Genomic DNA, 12,230 nt, shown 5'->3' with positions numbered 1-12,230 from the left:
TAAGCATAGAAGATGACTTCTAGCCTGACAAAGAAACATTCTGCATTTCCGTGAAAGGGTGAAATTTTACTCTTAGAAGATTGCCACTTGTGCAGCTTAATGGAAAACATTATGGGAAAAAAACTCTCTCACGTGACAGAATGAAAGAATACACATAACACTAGGAAATCTCAAAAGCTTACTATTAATAAAGACTGAGTTACTTTACCAAGATGAAGTACAGGCATTTGTAAGGGTTGAAATTCTTTCTGTAGTCTTCTTAACAGGGAAACAACAGCTGAAAAAGGGAGAGCCAGATCACTCTGTAATCACGCAGTAAGATTTGAGGTATTTTTTCTTTCACTGTATCTATTTTGTTTGCAAGACTTCATAATCATATAATTTAATTGGGATACTATAATAATGGCTTGTAACTCAAAAGGAAGTTACATGAAGTGTGATTTAAAGTAATTGTATTCAACCTGGCATTTTAATATCTGGGTGCAGTAAACTAGAGTCTTGAGAAACTGTAAGCAGTGCCCCAGGACAACCTTCACTGAGTCCATGGATAACAGGACTATCATTAGATATTCACAACACAGGTAAAGAGCTTGTACTACAAGAGGAAGTTTTTACAGTATCTTCACCTAGCAATGGTGAGAGCTTTCTAGAATTCAGAAACATCTTGGGCCTCCAGCCTTGAGAGCCATAGGAAGAGTCAGGGAGTCAGACAGCAGGATTCTGTCACTGATGTCCAGATAAGTTAAATCAACGTTTAACCATGATTAAATAAGCACAACTCAAAATAGTTATCAGGAGATAATTTGCTTTTGCAATTTTGGGGTGGAGTTTTCTGAGGTGTATCTGTACTTCTTAAAAAGGAACACAAAAAGTTCCTAAGTTCTCTATGTTAATGTCATAAAGTTACTGATGGGAAAAGTTACTTGGTTAAGGACTGCTTTGCCCAGTTAAATCTTGTATATGATAACAGGCTGAACCATTCTTGCTAGCAGGATGAAATAAGTCGTCAGGTCCTTCACTTCCATATTAAAGTTCTGCATGGAAGACTGTAAAGAACTGGGAACCCTGACCACCTTGACTGTGGTCATATCAAAGGCCATGAAATAAGAGTGAACCAGTATGACCAAAATCACATTGCTGAAGCAGGATTGTCCTCAAAGGTTGTACTGCATAAACACTTAGGAGGAACCTTTAAAACACCTAGATCAAATGTAGTGCCTAGATCAAACATAGTACTAAATTCAATTAGTGTATTTTAAGTAAATAAACCCAAACCCCCACATATTTAAAATACTTCATCTGGCAAAATTTACCTGTAATATAACTGGAAGTGGGTTTTTGCCATAAAGCATAGCATTTTGCACTAAAAACATGGTTTCATTGTATCAAAAAAGAAAATAAAATGCACATTTTGTACTAAGCAGTTACTTGCCAAACATGTTTAGGTGCATCTACTCCTTTATGTTAAAGTCAAGAAACTTACTTTATTTATTTCCTTGAAAGAATGTTGACACCTGCTTTAATAACATGATAAAAAATAAAGAGGAAATCTGTTTAAAAAGCACTAGGGTTCCAAGACATCTCACATCTTGAATAAAATTACATGTTCTGCCTTATTTGCCTTCACTTATTTTTAGCTTGGCCATTGATTTAATTTGCCTGCAACTTAGGTGATTGCTAACTTTACCTTTCATCATACAAGCCTAATGCAATTTTATTGTTAATCTCCTTACTCAAATTCAAATGGATTGTGTAACAATGCAATTTAAAATGTTAATCTTGCAAAGGCACTGATGCCTAGCATAATATGTAAGAGTAAATCTATGATATCAGAGATACTTCTTACATCTTTGATTTTAGGTATGCAGATATTTGCAGGATCTGGGCCTAGAAATAGTACTTTTTTTTTTTTTTCCTTGACAAAACAAGTAAACATGAATATTCTCACCATTGAATATTAAAATACTTACAATAAAAACATGTAAGTGTTTTCTGTCCTTAGAGCTTAAGTACCCTTGGTCATCTTGGTATTTCTATAATGTTATAATCACTACTTTTGTTTCCAGAAATGTTACTGAACTTCCCTTCATATTATGCTTATAAAGTAGAGATGTATTCTTTGAAAAAATCTTCTCCATGTCATGAATGAGGAGCTGAGACCACAAGATATTCAATAAAATGTAAATTTGTGCCTTGGCCTGAGGGTCATGTTTTAGGTTCATGGTAAGAAAATGGACACATTTTATTATAAAGAAATCTTATTTATTTTGAAGTTTGGTATTTATAGTCCTTAATTCAACCTCATATCTCCTGTTTTTTGTAGGTGTGGTTTATACTGGTCATACTTTATGTCCCAGCAGTGGATGGGCGAAGTAGACCCACCCTTAATTAAGTGTTAGATGTAATGATTATAATGAAAACCTAATTATTGTTAAAAACAAAACAAACTAGTCATTTTTAGTGGAGGAGAATAGCACAGTCACTGATGTGGCTGCTGTGTTCTGTTATGGTGCAAAGCATCCTGACACAAACATGTCACCAAGCAGGTGGTGAGATTCTGAAGTAGTGACTACACATACTCTTGGCCTAAGAGAATAATAAAAACCAAATCAGAGTAAACTAGAAAACAAGTAGAACAGAACAGGACTCAGTTCACTTTTCTACTTTAGTGATGTCACATTAATAACAAAATGTACAGCATCTGTAGGTAGGTCAAAAAACCCTCAAAACTACTTACATATATAGTAAGCCCAAATCTGGAACTCAAAATACTCTGGAAGTGAAGATCGCTATAGGTGAATTACCACCTTCCTCAATTTTCTCTCATTTTGGAAAGTATAGCACTTAGAAAAAAACCCAACCAAACAAACCAAAACAAACCCAAACCACATAAATAGAAGTGAGTCCTTTATGCTTTCATGTTGAGCAAAAGACAGAGGCTTGTGTTTTATCAGAAGTTTAATATAAATTCTGTTTAAAAAGTTAGTTCTTACTTTAATTAAAAGTATATCTCCTGAAATAATTCAATCATTATTAAAAGAAAACAATTATTAAACTGTTTTGACACATTTTCATTATGTATTTTTCAGTAGAATATTGGAATGTACACATAATAAAAACAACCACTGTGGGATGCAAACATAAGCATAATATTATGGAGTACTGCTGACAGAAATAAAGAAGGGTATAGTTCATGAAAGTTTCCAAAAGACCTTAAATTATATCAATGAATATGTTTGAGAATAGAGATTCTATTAGTCAGTATCACCCTGATATTGAAACACCCATAAAAATACTGCATTCAGGGTTGTACGTGTGGTCTCAGCAGAGCCATATGGAGTTAGATGATCACCTCCCTGCTCTGTTATACTACCATTTTGCTTTGCAAGCTGGTGTTTAATTTGCTGCCCACACACCACTCATTCGGGTGTCAGCACCAAATGTGTTTATGCCAACTGTGTTTCAGTTTATTACTCCTCTAGAGGTATCTGTTTACATTTTCTATAGCAAGATCTCAGGACTGAATGAATTCACATTACAAAGATAAGACAATGAAACCTGCAAATCATAAAAGAACAAAGGAAAAACGGTTGAAATATATTTTCATTACAAAAAACTATCCTGAATAATTACAGGCACAGAAAATGTTCCTTTGATGGATTCATGGTAAATTTCATTTTACAGGTCCCTATGTTTCTTTCAAATCATGAGACAGTACCTATATATAGATTTACTGTTTTTTTAAAAGACTTCTAGGTCTGTTTTCCTGGAATCCAATTAATATTAATCCTAATATACTTTTTGTCATGCTACTGCTAAAACACAGATCATGGTCTTCCAGTCTTCTAGATTCATGATTATTTGGCATAGTATTCTCTGAGGATTTGTGAATATTATTGTCCTCGGTATTGCCAGTACATTATGCCAATGCATACTCGAGCCATGCTACACTCATGCTATGACATTGACAGTCAATTCAGGTAATGCCATTGACGATAAACTGTCATCTCTTTCAGTAATCTGCACAAGAGCATCTGATGTTTTATGTAAACATGTTACATTCTGTTGTGTTTACTATTTCAGTAGTAAATAGTAAAAAAACCTAGCTTCACATGTTACACCATATAACACAAGTGAAAAATGGAAGGAAAAAATGTACTATGTTGTGATCAGGGAAAGTTAGTTTTCATTTTTTCTTACTAGATTTAAAAATTTTCGAAAGAGCTATACTTTAGTTATGTGCTATGTTAACTTAAAACATGACAAATCTAATAACATTGATTTTATTAAATTACATCATTTGGTAATAAAAAAAATTAGCAGTTTGTAATTCAGAGGCCCTCAGTCTGTGAACAATAATTTAATTTATCAGTTGATTTCATATAAAGAGAAAAGCTCCATTAAGTACCTTGAGGAATTCTGGACCAGATCGTGGTTGCTATATAATAACATAGTTACAGTAACATTAATGGAGCTACAGTGACATACATTGTTTAAAGATGCGGTTTACTGCACACATGACTAAAATCTTGTCCATGACAGTACATAGGGGTAAATTTAATTTGAATATTTTTTTTCATGGTACTAAAGATAGGGAGAGAAAATATGAGAAAAAATGAAAAGCAAAGAAAAAAATGACAGAGGAAAAAAAAGAAAAAAGTGGAAATAAATAATTTTAAAAAAGTATGTCGGATCAGTTTATATCTGATTTATGATCAGACATTTCCAGAAGTATTTTCCCCTGTGCTTTTTCAGAGATAGTTCAGGTAACCCTTGATTTTGAAGCTTGTAAACTGAGATGAGATTTTAGAGTAATTTCTTCTGCACAGTGGAAGAAAAAGCTTATGCACATGTTGAACTGACATTGTGTGGTCAGTTAGCCTTGGCTAACAGCCAAACTCCTACCCAGCTGCTCACTCCCTCCTCCAGCCCCCCCAAGGAAGACAAGAGTGGTGGAGAAAACAGGAAGAACAGGAATGAAAAATCTAAGGGTTAAGGCAAACATTGGAAGATCGCTTACCAATTACCATTGCAGGAAAAGCAGACTCAACTTTGGGAAAATTGACTGTAATTAAATTAAATATTTCACTATTGATGTGGGTAGTGGGAAACAAAAAGACAAACATTAAACCTGAACTTTTCTTCTCTCCTTTCCCAGTCTCAGCTTCACTCCTTCACTCCAGACTCCTCTCTTCGGAGCCTTACTGTCGCCATTGGCCATGCTCTGTTCAGCAAGGAACTAAGTGGTGCAAGGAGAGGGGGTTATGGTCAGTATATAGTGGTTTCTTTCTGTCGCTCCTTCTTCCTCACACCTTTCCTCTGTTCCAGCATGGGTCCTGTGGTAGAGGCAATAAATGAAGCAGACCCCAACTAACTGCAAGGAGGCTAACAAAAAAAAGGGAAAAAATAGAAAAAAACTAAAACAAAAACAAAAAAAAAAACAAAAGCAGAAAAAAGGTAAGAACGTTTTACAAAACAGAGATGTAGAGAAAGGCAGAGAACTGCAAAATGGAGACAAGCAAATAGGAATCATAATGAAGCCGTATACTAAATATGTATAATTAATAACTAATATAGTCATACGACACAATGTAGATCTGAGGAAAAAAATACAATAATTTTAAATCAGTGGGTTCTTTTTTACTTGAGAACATTATCATTATAAACATGGGGGTTTTTAATGTGAAGTCTGTGAAGATCTTACTGCATTCCTTAATAAGCTATACAGTTTTCCTAAGCCAGCTGGAGAAAACAAAATTAAAATCATAAATGTGATAATTTGACAAGCACAGTGATTTGCCTGATGTAACCTACTGTAAACATTAGAAATACCATAAAATTGTGCCAAAAGGGCAAAGGAATAGGAAGTTCACCTTTTTTTTCCACTTTAACATTCAAACCTACTAGATGCGTTAAAAAAATTACTTACTGCACTAAAATTCTGAAGCTTTCTCATTAGAAGAAACAAACAAAACCTGTTATGTAGGATACCATAGGACCATGTATTAGCAAGATCGTATTGAAACTCAGACAGCCATATATAGTTCTAAACACTAAATGCTGTTCTACTACTGATTCACATTATAATGCTGGACTGCAAATTTTATTTTTAGGCTTCAGTTTTCTCATCTAAAACATAGTAAAACTTAAAATTCTACATAAATACAGTGCCCGTCTAAAATGCTATTATTTTAACAGGCAGCTATTTCTGCAAGGCCTTATCTTTTTGTTACCTAGGTAACACAGAAAAGCTAACCTTTCAAGGAGTATAAACATGCATTTTTTCTAAATTGTCTACAGAGGAATATTTTCTCTCTTTTCCTGTTTGTATTTTATTTTTATTTTTATTTTCTCCTGTGTTTCTGATTCATTAAGTGAAAACATCAACAGGTGCTCCTTGAAAATTCTTGTGCAGAGCAAAGGAACAGGTATTATTACTGCTGCTGTAAATCAAATATATTCTAGGTCAGCAGGGTACCCAGTGCTTAGTCTGGCTGTTCAAGTGTAGACCCTTACAAGGCTGCATTAGCAAAGTTAGAAATTCTGAGGCTGCCTCCCACCATTCTCACTGAAGATTATTGACATTTTCCTCCAATAAAATAGATCAACATCAGTACAGGAATAAATAGTTCTTTGAGGGAAAATGTGAATTAAATATATTGAAGGATTTTTTTTTAGTTTGGTTTGGGTTTTCTTGCTAATATAGTCACCCTGCTCCAAAACCCAGACAGTAAAGCACTTGATATAATAATAATAATTAAAAAAAAAAGCAATAGAGAACAACACCCTTCTAAGCCATTATAGAAAATGAGAGAACTAAAACCAGAATACCTATCGACTTACTTATACTGCCATTTTGGAATGAACAAAAACAATAACAATTTTTTAATAGATAATGCCCTGATAATTAGATCATACAATCTCATTTCTTACTTTTGGATGTTTTTTTTTCTGGTTTTTGGCTTGTGTGTTTTATTTCTGCACTGTACATTTAGAATAGCAATGTTTGTTTTTTTCCTGAAAAAGTGTTAAGTGGATATTTTGGTGCTCATTTTACCAGTTGTGTAAGGACAATTCAAGGGTTTTACTGAACAGACTGTAGCAGTGCAGGGATACCTTCCATATTGAGATGTACCCTGAAGCTGTGTTTAACTTTAAACATTTATCTAAGTCCCACAGAAAAATGGTTAGCTGGAGTGTTTGATTCTGCCTTGTAAACGAAGGTGTCTAGTGCTATCTGAGATGCCCTGAGACATTTAAATGAGACTGACGTGTCTGACAAAGAGCCTGCAGGGGATATGTGGCATTCCACACTCCTAGATGGACATCAGGCAGGATGTCCCAAAGCAATTCAAATGGATGTTGACTTCTTGTCAACAAGGAGTCAACAAGGAGCAAATGAACTGAACCCATTGTGTCAATACCTGCTTCAATGAAATTACACTTATGGAGAGGTTAGGCTCTCAGCGGTTTCATGTATATAGATGGTATGCAATGTAGAAATGTATGCTTCCAGAATACCTATTTTTGTGGAATATACAGAGTGACAGAATATGAAGGTGTGAAGGAAAGTAATTTAGAAAGAGAGAGGCTAATTCTGTACAGCTGACATGTTTCAAAGGTTGGAAGATTTGGGATTAAAGGGAATTAATCAGCCGCGGACAAAGGAAAAGTAATCCCCAAAGCATTTTTAAGGGCTCAGCGAAAAGTGACACAGATATGATGTTAAAATGCCTCTAAACTGCTACTATTATCATCCTGATGGAATGAAAAAACTAAAACTAAATCCATCTCCCAAGGACGGACTGATACAGTGGCCCTGATGAAAGAGTCTCAAACTTTATTTAGTACAGCTTCCTTAGAAACAAATTTGGTTGGGAATCTGTGAGTACCAGCACTTCATAACTGTTCCTTTTGTCCAAGTGCTGTGGGGAAGATGAAGAAATTACTTTAGGCGTGAGGAGCATTTGGCTGCCAGGAAGCATTATAACATTCTTCCTTAACTATATTTGGTAAAAACAAGAATTTAAGAATGAGAAGCCAGTCAATGAAGAAAAAAGATGCTTTGGGTTTTTTTCCCCCTAACTGTGGCAGCAAGTTTTGGTTGTGTGGTATTTTATTATTATTATTATTATTATTATTATTATTATTATTATTATTATTAAAACTCAAACAAGGCGAAAAAGAGGAGCTTGAAGAGAATTTTGGACAAATTGTATTTGTCTTCTTACCTTGTCATGTGAAAAGGATTGGAGGAAGATTCTCTCAGCCCCAGGTGTTTGATCTGTTTATCAGAGCTCCAGGAAAACCAAGGCTTTTGTGCCCAACCAGTCTGTCAGCGTCCTGTTACAGGGGCCCTTCACTGAACAGTCCTGATGGATTGGGGGATGATTTGACTGCCTTGTTCAGGGAAACGCCAACAGCATAAACAGGACCCCTCAGCGGGTCTTCCCACATTGTTTGAATGTGTTACCCACTGCCGGCAACTGCTAGTGCGCACAAAGGATTAACTTTAACAGTTTATGGAATAACACTCTTTATTAATATAAAGATATGACAAATTAAGGTTCATGCTTGCCCATGATAGGAACTGTGCAAAAACAAGCTTGAAGTGATATACAACCAAACTATACTCACTAATGACAGCTAGCATGAGTTTGTTATTTAGTGCGCAGAAGATAAAGTTCTTACCCAATAGGCATCCCTATGGCGGAGAAGGCAGGTTCAGCCTGTCAGCTGATCCCGGAAGTTATGATGGAGTCTTACCTAACTATTGCTCTCATCTGTCTACCTTTTATACTTAATAGTACATTGCATATTCATTCATTATACACAGGATTAGTTACAAGCTCCTCACTTCTAATGTAAATTATTACACATCCTCAGCACTGCTGAAGTTCTCTCCTAACTATGCATGCTCCTCAAGCAGGATTTTGCCTTCTTTCGGGGGGGCTATATGAGTTGAACATCACGATCTTCCACTCCCACAATTATCTTTGTCCTGTTTTCAACTAATTTTAAATTGATGTCAGTGGATTGCAACACCTTATCAGCCTGATTCCTCTCATAGCCAGAACTTTCCTCACTGGGACGCTTCTTTCTCTTCACTGTCCGTTCTTTGTTTCTCATCCTCCCCAAGGCTGACTCCCTTGATTAGAAGTCTCCTCATTCATAACAACTTTAGAGTGAGTCAGATTGACCTAACTTTGTGAACACTGAATCAGAGTTAGGTAATCTTGGAGTTTAGGCAGTAATTCCCCCCACCTCTGGACTTATTCCAGTCCAGGACCAGTTCATTTCCATCACATTTAGGTGGCTCTAGTGGCTCTAGTCATACATAGTTATTACTGATTGGCATTATGTGCCCAGTGAGGTGTAGTAGTACCTTGGAAGCAGGTAGTTTTGAGATGGAGGTGTGTGTTAGTATTACAATGAGATTATTTCATCTGAGGAAAGTAATTTCGCCACAACAGTTGACTCAGCCATGGACATTGTATGAAGAATCCATGAGACAACTGCTATGCAGCTTATCATCTGTGTGGTGACATCAAGTTCCCATTCCTGCAGGGAGCACAGCAGAGCCTGGCTGTGGTGTCTCCACTCTGCTCCATCCTCTGTCACTCCTGTCAGCACCTGCTGAGCTGGCAGGGTATGCTGCTTAGGGAGCTGTGGTGATGTAGATTCCATGCATGCCAACCATCCTGAAGGGGATAGCTGTATTTTACCCTAAAAAGCTTCTGTAATAGTATGCTTCTATTAGATCTCAATTTTCTGTAATTCCCCCTCTCAAAGTGATTTTCCCACATACTTCTGTCTAAACTTCATAGTTCTGTGTGAATTAGGTTTTCTAGTTCATTTTTGAGTTCCTCTCGGAAATAACTGCTCACACTTTTTGCATAGAAATTGGTACACCACATTCTGGTATTTATTGATAACCCTCAAAGGTCTACTGTAATGCCACTTCACAATTTTATTGTATTCTTTGTCAATGAGGTGTATCTAGTTATGCTGTGTATTGTCTGAAGTAAATGGTAAAATATGCAGTACCTGTTACTTTCTTCAATGGCCACGTTTAAAGAATAAACAAACACAGTGAACTTCATATCCTACAGAGGAAATAAAAAAGATATTTTTAATACTATTTGTGTCATAATATCACCAAAGCCAGAACTAATTATTTACATTACAAACTAATTTGCTAAATATTTCACCTGTTAAAGTTAGTAAGGAACAAATTCTTGAAAAAAAAATCTGAGATAATGTACTTAAAATGAAACCTGCAACCAGATATAAATAAAGGACTTTTAAACTGGGAAATCAATGAATTTTCTTGCAATGACTGTAGTTATATCATTCAGAATTGCTTTGCACATTTTTAAATTTTTTCAAGCCATAGACTCTTTAGAAATACATTAGCTTCCAAAGAAAACCTTGGTTCTGAAATGAATGCATTTGCAAAAGGCATACATAACTTCCAAAGGAATCAGTGAAGCACAAGGAACCTATAGACAAATTCTCCTTATTATGCAGAAAAAACTGTAATATCAAATAAAAGTAAATGAAGCGTGTTTGTAGTGTTTTTGATACTTCAATTAAAAAAAAAAAAAACACCTCCATATTTTACCTATAATTATTACATTGTTTATACATTCCTCATTCCAATTTCATTATTCAAATGGGTCCTGAGAGTAATACACTGTCCATTCCTAGCTAGGAAAGACATTCTTTGGAACGTCTCAGTATACAAGAAATGGCTATTCTCTAGTTCTAGCCAGATTCCAATTTACATTTTCCCTCCGTATCCTACAATTGCAAACTTTTGACCTTGCAAAGGAAGAAATATTTCTTCATTTCTTTCTGTGCAAACTGGTTTATAGGGCTATGGCAGAGCAGATGTCACATTTCATCTCACAAATACTAGGATTTCATTACTAGACAGAAGCACGTACATTTTGGGATACTTGGAAAGGAAATTACTACTTAACTATTAAGTGTTATTAAATTGTTCCTAAGCTAAATTGTATATATTCTAATTCCTCTAAATTTTCTGGAACACATGAACGTCAGCTGGATTTCCTCTAGCTTATTTGTACATATTAACATTATTTCAAAAGCAGCTTTGAGGACATATACAAAATCTGTTTTCTGTCTCTGACCAGCAATATTTTGCATGGCTGATAATTATCTGTAAACTTGGTACCGTGTGTTTAAAAGACAGGCTCTGTAAAAATGGTTGTATTTACCTGAATCTGAAACATCTGCACTGGGATGAAAACAACCTCTGTAGGCATAAATGCAGACATGTTAAGAATCCTCTCAAACAAGAAAAGGATGTAGATGAGGAATTATTCCATGTAAGACCACTCTTCGGGGGCAGAAGTGTGGTGGTACAGGGCAGGGAGATGCTCACTTTACTGGCCCTTCTAAGTGTTGGGGCCCTGAGGACACCAATAAGGCCATTTGCCTCTCCCATTCCAGCCTGTTGGGAGCTCCATTTCAGCCACCAGCCTGGAGTCAACAGTCCTTGCCCCAGGGATGCATTAGGATGCAGGTTTCCAGATTCACCACAGGCCTGCCCTGCCCACACCCAGGAGGGGCCCTGTGGCTCCTGGCACCCTGGAGCAGGGTCAGGAGGCAAGACCAAGCAAGGAAGCTGCTGATGGGACACTGCATTCTTCTGGCATTCCTTTTCTGCTGGATCATCAGTGCATAACATTGCATAAACTTGCTAAACTAAGCGTGTATGTACATCCAACTTGTCTAAACTCAGAGACATGAAGCCTAGTAACCACAGATGGCTTCAATTATTACTACCTTAAATGCATTTCCATAGGAATCAGAGGCACCAAACTACTGCTGTATATGATGTCTGCAATTCAATAGTTATAGTATGATTTTTACCATGCAGTTAAACTGTAAAATCAAATGATATGGAGAAATAGTGTGAAATGGGGACAATGGACATCGCCTGTGATTGTATATGTCTGCTCAAGGAATGTGGGTATGGTGACTAGTCATGGGTGCGGTGTCTGGTCACATAGGCACACAGCTCTGAGGAGACAACGACAGTTTTGAGGAGATGCCTGCCCTTCTTCCTCTAACAAAGGGGCTATTTAAAAAAGAATGAGAAAAGGATAAGAGATATTCCAATGCTATCTAGAGGGAGGGAGTGCTAAGTCTCCTTGCTGGATAAGATGGGATGGTCACAAGAACATGAATCACCTACAAAC

The sequence above is a fragment of the Falco punctatus genome (genome assembly GCF_963210335.1).
Source record: "Falco punctatus genome assembly, chromosome: 1".
NCBI classification, from domain to species: Eukaryota; Metazoa; Chordata; class Aves; order Falconiformes; family Falconidae; genus Falco; species Falco punctatus.
The sequence above is the reverse complement of the archived record's forward strand: the minus strand, read 5'-3'. Positions refer to the sequence as shown.